Consider the following 12,963-nt stretch of genomic DNA (forward strand, 5'->3'; position numbering starts at 1 on the left):
GCATCCATGATGCACTGTGAGCCATCACAACAGCAGAATTGTATTCAACCATGATCTATAACCTCATAGTCTGGCATACCCCTCAGTTTATCATCACAATCAAGTCAATCAAATCACTGAACAAGTCTATTCCTTCAATGCGATGAGAAGACACTCTCTGTTAATGCCCAAAGTAACCCATTTACATGCGGCTAATAAAATTTGTTATATGTTGGGAATCCTGATTCAATGACAAATGCAGAAGGGCATGCCAGAGGCAGCCTCTAAAAATGATTTACTAACTACAAAAACAGGACAAATTCTATCCAGCCAGTTACTGGCCCTTTGTCACCAGCAAAGTGATGGAAGGTGTCATTGATAGTATTCAGAAGCTACACAATAACATGCTCACCCATACTCAGTTTGGGATCCGCCAGGACCATTCCACTCCAGACATCATACAACCTTGATCCATACATGGACAAAAGAGCTGAACTCCAGGGATGAGGTGTGAGTGACTGCACTTGCCATTAAGTCTGCATTGGGCTGGCTGAGTGTGGTATCAAGGAGCCTCAGCCAAACGGAAATCAGTGGGAATGGGTGTGTGTGTGTGTGTGTGGGGGGGGGGGGGGGGCTCCTCGGCCCAACCATCTTTAGTTGCTTCATCAATGCCCTTCATTGTAACATAAGATCAGAAGTGGGGTACCCACTAATGATTACACAGTGTACATTATCATTCACAAATCCTCAAATACTGAAGCGTCCATGTCAACATGCAGCAAGACCTAGAGAGATTCAGGTTTGTGTTGATAAGTGGCAAGTAACATACATGCCATGCAAGTGCCAGGCAATGACCATCTCCCACAAGAGCGAATCTAGTTTCATTCAATGGCATTACCATCGCTGAATCTCTCATTATCAACCCCCGAGGGGTTACCATTTACCAGAACCTGAACTTGACTAGCCATATAAATACTGTGATGACAATACTGGGAATTCTGCAGCAGGTAACTCACCTCCTGACTCCCCAAAGCCTGTCCACCATTTACAAAGCACAAGTCAGGAGTGTGATGGAATACTCTCCACTAACCTGGATGAATTCAGCTCCAACAGCACCAGAAGCTTGACACCATCTAGGAAAAAGGAACCTGCTTGATCAGCACTCCATCCACAATCTTAAAAATTCACTCCCTCCACCACCGACATACATTGTGTGGTAGCAGTAGACACCATCAGCAAGATGCATTGTAGCAACTTGCTAAGGCTTCATGGCATTTATGATTGAAAGAATAAGTATCATAGAATCATATTATTTACAGTGCAGAAGGAGGCCATTCGGCCCATCAAGTCTGCACTGGCCCTTGGAAGGAGCACCCTCCACTTTCCCCGTAACCCAGTAACCCCACCCACCCTTTTTGAACACTAAGGGCAATTTATCATGGCCAATCCACCTAACTTGCACATCTTTGGACTATGGGAGGTAACCCGGAGGAAACCCACACAGACACGGGGAGAACGTGCTGACTCCGCACAGACAGTGACCCAAGCCAGGAGTCGAACCTGGGACCCTGGAGCTGTGAAGCAATTGTGCTAACCACTGTGCTACTGTGCTGCCCAGTATAAAAGTAGCAAACTGTTGCTGCAACTGTATTAGGCATTGGTGAGACCGCACCTGGAGCACTGTGTACAGTTTTGGTCCCTTTACTTGAGGAGGGATGTAGTTGTATTGGAGGTGGTCCAGAAGGGGTTCATTAGATTGATTTCAGAGGTGAGGGGTTTGTCTTATGAAGGGAGATTGAACAGTTTAGGCTTATAGTCTCTCTAGTTTAGAAGAATGAGAGGAGATGTATTAGGTGAGATTCTCCATTTGGGAAACTCCCATCAGAGGAGAATTGCTCCCGATTTATGTTCCACCTGGGAGCCCAAATCAGGAAGCGATTCAGTATCCATTGCCATGCAAATTTATCCATGCAAGGAATGCAAGGGATTCACAAGGGAATCCCACTATCGGGACGCCATTTTGAGTGAGCGGCCCAATAACGGAGTCCCGTAGCCGGCCACCCCACCCCCACATCGCAAATCAGCACCCCACCCCACACAACAACTCTGCGCCCCAACACGGATGCCTGGGTGACTCCTCTTCCCCTAAGTGAGGGGATGACCTGACCTGCACCCCCCCCCCCCACAGGCCAGGGACTGTCTATCTAGGGAGACCCACCCCCCACAGGGACCCCCTTAACAGGGAGACCCTCCATGGAACCCCTCAATAGGGAGACCCCCGCAGGGATCACCAGAATAGGAGACCCCCCCCAGGCAGCCCCTAACTGAAGAAAGCCCCCACAGAGACCCCCTAACTAGAGGGGCCCCACAGTCACCCCCTAACTAAAGAAGCCTCCCAACAGGGAGACCCTAACCAAAGGAACCCCTCCCAATAGACCCCCTAACTAGAGGGACCCCACAGGGACCCCCTAACTAAAGAAGCCTCCCAACAGAGAGACCCTAACCAAAGGAACCCCTTCCAATAGACCCCCTAACTAGCGGGACCCCCACAGGGACCCCCTGACTAAAGGAACAACCACACAGAGATCCTGTGTCTAAAGGACTACCCCACATGGACCCCTGAGTAAAGGAAATCCTAACAAGGACCCCCTAACTAAAGGAACTCCCCCACAGTGACCTCTTGACTAAAATGTGTGATTGCAATGCACTTACTGCTCATTGATGTGGTTGGTGTTTGTAAACATTGGGGTTTCAGCACTTAGTCACTCATCCATGAAGGGAGCTGAATGAATCAAGGCAGCAGGTGTTTTATGGAAGCTGTCAATCACAGCCCAATACTAGAAATGAATGAATGGTTGGCAGCTAATGGACCTGAGGTGTTTAAACACAGGTCACAGCTGTTCTCCTTCCAGAAATAGACACAGAACTTCCAGATAAGAGTTACAGCTGTAATCCTTTTCATTCACCCTGTTTGGACTGCTCTCTGGCTTGCAGACAATTGGCTCTTTTCTGTGGGGGGGAGGCGGGTTTAGTCAGGGGGTCCTTGCGGGGGTCCTTTTTTTATAGGGTCTATGTGGGGGAGGTTCCTTTACTTATGGGGTCCATGTAGGATAGTTCCTTTAGTTAGGGGGGCTCTGTGAGGGTCTCTCCAGTTGGGACATCTCTGTGGGGGCTTCCTTCAGTTTGGAGGTCCCGGGGAGGTCTCCATGTTAAGGGAGTCCCCTGGGGGGTCTCCCTATTAAGGGACTCTCTTGGGGGTTCTCCCATTTTGGGGATCTCTGGGGGAGTCTGGTAAAGGAGGGGTGGGCAGGTCGTGCATTGTGGGTGGGGCAGGGCACCTCGAATGGACTTTGGGGGTGCTCCCTTCAGGAGTTACCCCCTTGGCTCACCATGGGATCCTCCACGTCAGGCTCATGTTTGTTGGGACCTGTAGTAATTCCTGTCCACCTGATTCCCAGCCCAGGGGACCGGAGAATCATGGAGACCTGGAGAATAGGGTGCTGGGCCTGCTAAATGGATGCAAATGGGCCATCAAGACCCATTTGCATTCCTTTACATCCTCTGGGTGATGTGGGGGCGTGAACCTCGATCCTGACGGCAGCGGGAGGTCAAATCATCACGTTCGGATCAGCAGCCCCTGATTTTTCAATTCTCTGCTGCATTGGGGACCCCGTTATTGGGCGGAGAATCTAGGCCATTAACAAACTAGATGTAGAGCGGACGTTTCCTCTTGAAATCTAGAATGAGAGGTCATAGTTTTAGGATAAGGGGTAGCAGATATAAAGCAGAGATTAGGAGAAATAATAATAATCTTTTTATTGTCGCAAGTAGGCTGACATTAACACTGCAATGAAGTTACTGTGTAAAGCCCCTAGTCACCACATTCCGGCACCTGTTCGGTAACACGGAGGGAAAATTTAGAGCTGGTACGGGAATTGAACCCTCGCTGCTGACCTTGTTCTGCATCACAAACCATCTGTCTAGCCCACTGAGCTAAGCCAGCTTCTCTCAAAGTATTGTTAATCTGGGGAATTCATTACTCCACAGTGCAGTGGATACTGGGACATTGACCAAATTTAATAATATCTTTATTATTGTCACAACTAGGCTTACATTAACACTTTAAGGACGAGGTAGTCTGATTTTTAATTAGTGGTAGGTTGAAGGGGTATGAAGAACGTGCAGGAAAGTGGATTTGAGGCCGAGCTAAGGTCAGCGATGATCATATTGAATGGTCGAGGGGGCTTGAGGGACTAAATTGCCTACTCCTGCTCCTGGTTCTTATGTTCTTCAACAGCATCTTCTAAATCCGTGACGTCTTCCAGCCAGAAGGTCAAGAGCAGTGGACCCTTGGGAACATCAAGTTATACTCCAGATCACACACCACTATGCCTTGGAAATATATCATCCTTTTCCCACTGTCACTAGGTCAAGACATTGGCACTCCCTCACAACACTGTGAGAGTGTACCTGCACTTCACACACTGGGTAGGATTCTCCAGTCGCCGACGCCGGAATTGTGTTCGGCGATTGGCTGGCGAATCCCCGATTGCGCTGAAATTGGAGGCGGCACTGCTTGTGCGATGCTTCGCCCCTCGAAAACGACGTACCCGAAGAGTATGCCGCATGCCGTATGGGCGGCCTCAGGACGTCACCTGAGGCCCACCCCGATGGGCCAAGTTCCCAATGGCGTGGGTCACTCATGCTAATTTTTTTGTGAACCTGGCGTGGCGGCTTCGGACTGAGTCCAACGGCGCCAAAGTTGGAAGGGGGGAGCTGTTCCGCAGGCAGGGGGTTGCTTTGGCGGGGGCTGGGGAACTGGTCGGGGGTGGTCTGAGGGTGGTGAGGGGGGGATACTGGGGGACAGTATGTGGCAGGCCGGGTGCGCACATGGCCGGCGCTATGTTGCCCGGCGCGGCCGATGTAGGCCGCCATCATGCGCATGCGCGGCCACGGAACCGGCAATTCTCCGGCCGTATCCGCAGGTAAAGCCGAAGCTGCGTGCCTGCTAGCCGACTTCCAGACGGAGGGTCGGTGCAGCTTTTGCACCGTTTTTTCTGGCGTAAAATGCACTTAGTCTTCAAATCAGAGAATCCAGTACCTTTCCAAGGGTCGTATATCGATGGGCAATAAACGCTAATTTTGCCAGCTATGTTCACATTGCACAAACAAATAAAAAGATTGCCCTGAAGTGGTGAAAGAGTCTTTCTTTAATTTTAATGAACACATTCCTACCCACTCTTACCAGTGCTGTGATATTTAAATGTCAACACTGCCTCCACAACTTCTGTCCTGGCTTCCACTCCTGATTCTAAATCTTTTCTCCCTGTATCTGGGCAGACTCCACTTTTAAGTTAGAAGTAGAAGATTAAACTGCAGTTGGGAGTCAGCAGTGACAGCCGATGAGACGCGTTGGCTGCTCTTGTCCTTGTGTCATTAGACCAGAATTGAGGTCGGGGGTAAACTAAGGGACGATACTGCCTATATTATATATGAATACCTTACCCACGTCCCAAATTTGGCATCATTAGTAGTCCTCTATGCAAATATCCATGGTAGCTTAACGGATAGGATGGGATTCTCCTGCCCTTCCTGCCAGTGGCATCTTCCAGTCCTGCCGAATTTGACCCCGACCTCGAGTGCTCCAACTCTGGGACTGGCGAGCCATGCATATTGCCATTGAATTCGGCAGGACTGAATGATCCTGACAGCCACCAATGGCGAGCTGCTGCGATTTAGCTGGGGCTGGTTTAGCACAGGGCTAAATCGCTGGTTTTTAAAGCAGACCAAGGCAGGCCAGAAGCACGGTTCAATTTCTGTACCAGCCTCCCCGAACAGGTGCCGGAATGTGGCGACTAGGGATGTTTCACAGTAACTTCATTTACTTGTGAAATTTTCTTTTTTTGGGGGGGTGGGGGGGGGGTGGGGGGGGGGGGGGGGGGGGGTTTGGGTTGGGGGGGGGGGTGGGGGGAGGATTGGGGGAGAGGCCTGGGAAGTTCACTCTATCCTGAATGACTTGCATTGATGTGGCATCTTTTGTAACCTGAGGGATGGGATACCCCACCATTCATGGCAGCGGGATTCTCACCGCAGTGATTGGGAGGTTTGGCTGAGTGTCAGATTCTCCGTCCTCGCTAGCAGCTATAGCGAGGCGGACCCGCAACGGAGAATCCGGGTCGAGATACCCAAAGATCTTTAGAGCCAATGAAGTACTTCAGGAGTGTGGTCACTGTCGTATGTTTTTTTAAATAAATATTTTTTGGAGGTATTTTCAAATATGTGCGGAACTGAAACCGGCAAACAACAACAGCACCAGTTAATGATGCAAAATTGTCCCTATTATCCCCGTATCACCTCCTCCACCCCTTCCTTTTACACCCAGCTCCCCCAAACCCAAACAAAACACAAATCCCCCCCCCCCCCCACCCCGCTACTAACGTGCTACTGTAATGAACAGCCTCCTCCTGTGGGGGGAACCCCTTCTCCGCCCTTCTTATGGCAAACTTGATTTTTTTTTTCTCGGTGGAGGAACTCTGCCAAGTTGCTCACCCATGCCTCTGCCAGCACAACAAGATTTGCCATTAGCTATCAGGGAGGCCAATGTTACCACATTCCCGGATCCTCCTCAAATATCGCCACCCATGGTCTCGGCGCCACCTGTGCTCCCAAGATCTTCGACAATACATTTTAAAACTCTTTCCAGAACCCCTCCAACTTCGGACATGCCCAAAACATATGGACATGGTTCGCCAGTCTTCCTGCAAACCACCCACACCTGTCTTCCAACCCTGGAAAAAGCCAAATCATCTGAGAACCCATCATAGGAATCCTATACCTTAAACTGTATGAGACTCAGTCTTGCACACAACCAAGATGGGTTTATCCTCCACAGCGCCTCACTCCACATCCCGGCTGGCAGTGCCCTTCCCAACTCTTTCTCCCACTTAAGCTGGCCCTCCTCCACTGGGGTGCCCTCTCCTTCTATCAGCTCCCCATATATATCTGACACTTTGCCCTTGCCTATCTCATCCTCGGACAGAAGCTTGTCCTGTAACGCTGGAGGCGGCAGCTGCGGGAACGAACCCAACTCCTTCCTCAAGAAGTCCCTCACCTGCAGGTACCTCAACCCATTCCCCTTCAGTAGCAAGTGTACTTCCTCAAACTCTTCCAATTCCACAGACTTACCCCCACAACGGGTCCCAAAAATATTCCATCCCCAATCTCCCTCACCCCAGAAACCTCACATCCAGCATCGCTGAAACACACCTGTGGTTGCCACAAATCAGCACCCACACGGTCATGCCTTCCATCTAGACAGGCCAGTCTTCCCAGACCGAAAGTGGTTCCGCTCGATGAAGGTTTAGCTAGGGGAGTGTGGGGATGGTGGGGTGGGGCGCCGGGAGGGTCGGTGCCACTCTGCGTAACCAATGGCCATGAGAGGCGGTCAGTGGGGCGTATAGCAAGATGGCTGCCTTGCAGGTTATGGCAGTGATGGTCTGTGCTGGACACCCCAGTCCTTGGGGGCAGGGCGGCACCCAACTCCATAGCCCACCCCCTGGTTAACCCCCATCACCCCTCTACTCTACCCCGACACTGGCAGACACCCCCCATCCCCTCTCTGCAGCCAGTCCTTCCAGCGGAAGGACCAGGAGCCCATGATTGTGCCTCTGAGAACATGTCCTACCTCCTCTCTTTCCCTCAGCAGCCATGGATCTGTTTCCAGATTTTTAAAACCACAAGTGAAACCTGCCATCGGTAATTCCTCTGGGTGGAGGCGGAGCATCACGGAGGCCCCGGAGAATACCAGATCAGGCCCATTACCGGGTCAACAGCAGCTACCGTAACTGCGGAGTCGAATGCATTGACGTCACTGTCAAGGCATTGTAGCACGGCATTCTGTCGGGCGCCCGGCATCGGCCACGATTTTCCTTTCACGTGCGCCTCTCCGCCCAATCGCGTTTCGCGATTCTGGCGTCGCTGGACGGAGAATCCTGCCCACCTTTTTCATATTGCACTGGAGTAGCAGCCTGGATGATACCCTGCTGTCAATGTTCTGAACTCACTGTACTCCAACTTCCCTGGGTTCCTGTAAATGAAACTGGGTTGACAACATCAACATGTAGAATTTCATGCTGCTCTAATGTATTGTGCCTGTGCCACCTGAGAGACTTCTCAGAGAGAGCCACATGGAACACTAAATAAAGTAATTTAACATTTTGCAAGATTTATGGTGCCCGATACTCATTACTCTGGGAAATTATGCTGACATTTCCTCCATAGAGACTAATAACTGCATAGTTCACTTTTTTGGGCAGTGTGATATGGATAAATAATATTGTTATATTTCCTCCGGCGAGTGAAAGGAAGGCATAATTTTTAAAAAATCTTCTGGAAGTTTCTCACGACTTTTCCATGAGTTTGTTCACCCCACAAAATGCAAATAGAAATTGCTGTCATTTTATAAGTACCAATTCTTGAATATAGTTCACAGCTGTCAGTAATATTTACTGGAATATTTTCTACTTCCCATACACTGTCTGTGCCAAGTGGAGACTGTTTCTCAGTCACAATAAATTGTATCGTACCAAAGTTGACAGCCTTTTTATATTTTCGCTGATTAAACTATAAATTATCTGTGTTCCCCCACTGTCTCCCTACACCCTAGTGGAATATATTTAGTTCTGTTTATTTCTGAGTATTGGTACAGAAGCACATCCCAAAGATAATCCCTCAGAACTGCTGCTGGATCAGTGAACAGCCGAAGATGTGCTAAACGCTCATTTTGTCATCTCCCTGCTCCTGGGAAATGAAGACTGTTAGATTGTGCAGCTGAAGAAGACCAGCGGCCACCCTGCTTGTCCTTACGATAGAAATTGATCAACATACAAAGAACTGACCTACTTCGCCTAATCATAGAATCTCTACAGTGCTGAAGGAGGCCATTCGGCCCATCGATTCTGCACCGACCCTTCGAATGAACACTCTGCCCATTTACGAGTGTCCATCCCGCTCTATCCCCATAATCCCAAAACCTAACCTGCAAATCCCTGGACATTAAGGGACAATTTAGCATGGCCAATCCGCCTAACCCACATATCTTTCGGCTGTGGGAGGAAACCGGAACACCCGGAGGAAACCCACGCAGACACGGAGGGAACGTACAAACTTCACACAGACAGTCACCCGAGGCTGGAATTGTCAGGCACTGTGAGGCAGCAGTGCTAACCACTGTACCATCGTAGAGTCAGGCTTGGGGGAGTAGATTGATATTTCCCAGCTGTTGGCTGGTTAAATTGCACCTGCACAAAATGAGCCTGCCCTTAATTAACAGTCAGTTTAATGCTGATGTGCTCTTGTGCAGTTCACATAGAAAATGGGCGTTACCTGAAATGTGAGGTTGTCCACTTTGGATCCAAGGAAGACAAGTTTCCTAAGTCAGACTTTTGTCTGTTTCCATAGCTGGTAATTCCCGGAGCAGGTCACTAGTCTGTCACCAGGAGCTTATAGCTTGTGGGGTGCCCCTCGACATTAGGTGTGGCTGACCAGAAGTCTCTCCTGCTCGTAATGCTGACCATTGGGGTATTGGAAGGATTTTCCAGGTTGACACACAACCTGTTTGATGTTCACATTATGAACGCACCTTACTTGCTCATCACGTTCTGGGATGGAACTCGAGCCCGGAGCTTCTGGCCCAGAGGTAGGGACACTACCCATTTTGTCACAAAAAGCTTGTGTAAAGGTAAAAAGAATAATCCAAAGGTCTAATGGAATATAAGCCACTATCGCAATGAGGTTGAAATGCCTAGGGTTGGAAATTGTACTTCAGCTATACCGAGCCTTGGTCAGATGCCAACTGGAGCACCATTTCAGCCCTGGGCAAGGCTCCTTCGACAGCACCTTCCAAACTGGCGATCTCCAACACCAAGAAGGACAAGGGAAACAGATACATGGTACCACCACCAAGTTCCCCTCCAAGCCATACACCATCCCAACTTGGAAATATATCATCATGCCTCCACTCTCTCTGGGTCAAAACCCCAGAACTTCCTCCCTAACAGCACTGTGGGTGTACCTACACCATTTGGACTGCAGCGGTTTAAGAACACAGCTCACCACCACCACCTTCTCCAGGGAAATTAGAGATGGGCAATAAATGCTGGCCTAGCTGGCGACGCACACAGCCCCATGAAAGATTTTTTAAAATTGAAGGATGTACAGTGCAGATTTACCAGAATAGTGAGGAGGCTAAAAGTGGTCATTTATGAGGATGGGTTGCATTCACATGACTTGTTTAGATGTTTCAGCGAGTTTCTCAGCAATGGGAGATGGCCCCATCATGGCCAGTGGCGAGATCTTCTGGCTCTGCCTCCGTCAATGGGATTTCCCATTGAATCCACCCCACAGCACTGGAAAACCCAAGGTGGGGCTGGGCCCCTTGTGGGATCGGAAGACCCTACTCCCGTGAACAGCTGGAAGATCCCGCCCTCTGGTGTAAATCTTATGATGGATTTCAGGAAAAGGGGACACACGGTCTTCAAAGAAAAGCTAAGCCATTCCGAAGTGAAAGGGTGGTGAAAATCTGCAATGATCTCCCTCAAATATTTATTATAAATCTTGGGTCAATTGAAATATTCAAGGTTGAGATTGATAGGTTTTTGTTGGGTATTGGACATCAAGGAATTTGGAGCTAAACTGGGAAGTGGAGATGCGCTCCAGGTCAACCATTGAACCGGATTGAGGGGCTGGATGGCCTATTCTTGTTCCAATGCTTCAGGCTCTCAGAGAGGTTCCATTCACTGAAGTGCCTAGCCTACCCATTTCATAAAGACGTATCTGTTCCTCACAGCTAATGGCAAATTGATCTATTTTTGAATTTATTTGCCAACCAAATAAACACAATGGAGGTCTAAGAAAGTGGATCTCCACTTCTTTCCTGTAGGCCCAGGATATTCTCGGCTATTGACTCAGTGTAAGAGGAAAATCAGAGTGCCCCTGTCTGCAGTAGCTGCACAATCAGACAGAAGCCAGAAGTCCCTAAACATGACAACTTTTGCCATTGCTTCAAACTTGAAAGAGCCCCAAACCCAGATACCAGTGTTCTTCCAGGGGTGGCCAATATTGGATTGGTGCAGTGAACGTAGGGAACACTGTGCTTGGATAACATCAGGCAGGCTAGGATTGGGGCAGTGCAGTTGGACGATTTGCTTGAGTCTTGCTTGGATAGGGTTTCACATGTGTCAGTAGCTGCCTGGCACTTCTTCGAATTAATCACCCCTCCCTCTTAGAAAGTAGATAGCAAACGCTGTGGGCTACTCAACGATAGAAGACATCAGTTTCCCCGAGCAGATACCAGCTGATACTTGACCCGCCCCAACCCCGGCCCAGACTCGTTTCCCTACCCCAAGCCACTCCCCTCAGCTTAGGAGTGCTGAGGGCAAACATACTGCCTCCAAGCAATGACGAGCTCTTACTAAACCACATAACTACTGGAATCGAAGCTGGTGGTGCTCTTAAAACCTGAGACTCTTTTAAAGTGCGATCCAATTAATTCCACTTCCCTACTCTTCCCCCATAGCCCTGATTTTTGATTTTCTTTTTCAAAGTATTTTCAAAGCCCCCTTTTGAAAGTAACTTTCTTCTGTTTCAGGCTGTGGGTTCCAGGTCATAATTGTGGTGTTGGGTGCTCTGGTGCACAGATGAGCCAACACAGTTGTATGTGGTACAACTCTATTTTATTTTAACTCTTATAATACAGTTCGTTCTGGATACTCTGCATGTGCTGTCTCCCTGAGTGTGTTGTGTAGTAGATCTGTCCTGGTCCTCCTCTGCAGCTAATACTGACCACCGGGGGTCGTGTCTGTGCTTTTATATCTTTCTGTCATTGGTTGTGGTGTTGTGTGTTCTGATTTGTCTGTTGGTGTGTCTATCATGATGTGTGTGTTTGAATATCATGACATCCCCCCTTTTTACAAAGATATGTGCCTACGTGGTTATAAATATAATTGTGTCGTGAGTGCATCTAGAGTGTGTGTGTGTGTGTGTTGTGTACAGCGTGTGTATATGACGTAACTATTTACATGGGGCGATGTCGGGTGCGTCACACTAACAAGGTTGTACCATAACAAAACATGGATGCGAGAGAAAAACAACTTGAACAGTGGTCCGGTCAGACGATATCTGGAACAATAAACAACAACAGGTTATAATACAGAAGTGTTTGACTTTTTGAACGTATGAACAGCGTTATAAGTCCAATCTAATGGGTGACCGCCTCAAGAATGGGCTGGTCCTCAAGCCGGTTCAGCTGTGGAGATTTGTGGTCACACTGGTTCACCTTGGACTGTTGGAGGTGATGCTGTTGCCGAAGTCTCTACTTTACCATTTGTTGTACTTCGTGCAGTGCTTGGTTTTTCATTCGTGCAAATATAACATTCAACATCTTTGTTATTGTTGCCTTGGCTGTGGTTTGGTTCTGGTGGCGATGGAAGGGGCATGATCCGTGGCATCTCCACGAAGTCATCCTTGGGAACCAGTGGAGGATCCGGCGTGTGCGTACGGTTCAGTTGCGAGCGTGGAAGGCGGCGCAAAGCTCGCTGATTGCGCCTACGCACCAATCCATCCGCCCTGCATGCCAGGAACAAGGTGGAGTCTGTTTTCTTTTTATGTTTGTGGTGGACGGCATCTTGTAGCCGATGGGTCGTTGCCATCGAAGTAGCACCATCACTAATATCATGCAAGGCGATGACGGTGCCAGATGTGGAAGTTGGCCGAGACCGTGCACGCTGGTTCCAGCCACCTGCTGTGCCGGAAGGGCGACTCCGCAGAGAAACGTCGAAGCATGTCGCCTTGGAGAGAGAATTGTTGCTTGCATCAACGTCTGGTGATGGCGCGAATTGGTGTGTCCATCTTGGACCGCCGGTGCTGGTTGCCACTGCCGACCCAGTGGGACTGCCACGCGATCCATTCCCTGTCGCCGTGGCATCC

This window comes from Scyliorhinus torazame, chromosome 7 (assembly GCF_047496885.1).
Source record: "Scyliorhinus torazame isolate Kashiwa2021f chromosome 7, sScyTor2.1, whole genome shotgun sequence".
NCBI classification, from domain to species: Eukaryota; Metazoa; Chordata; class Chondrichthyes; order Carcharhiniformes; family Scyliorhinidae; genus Scyliorhinus; species Scyliorhinus torazame.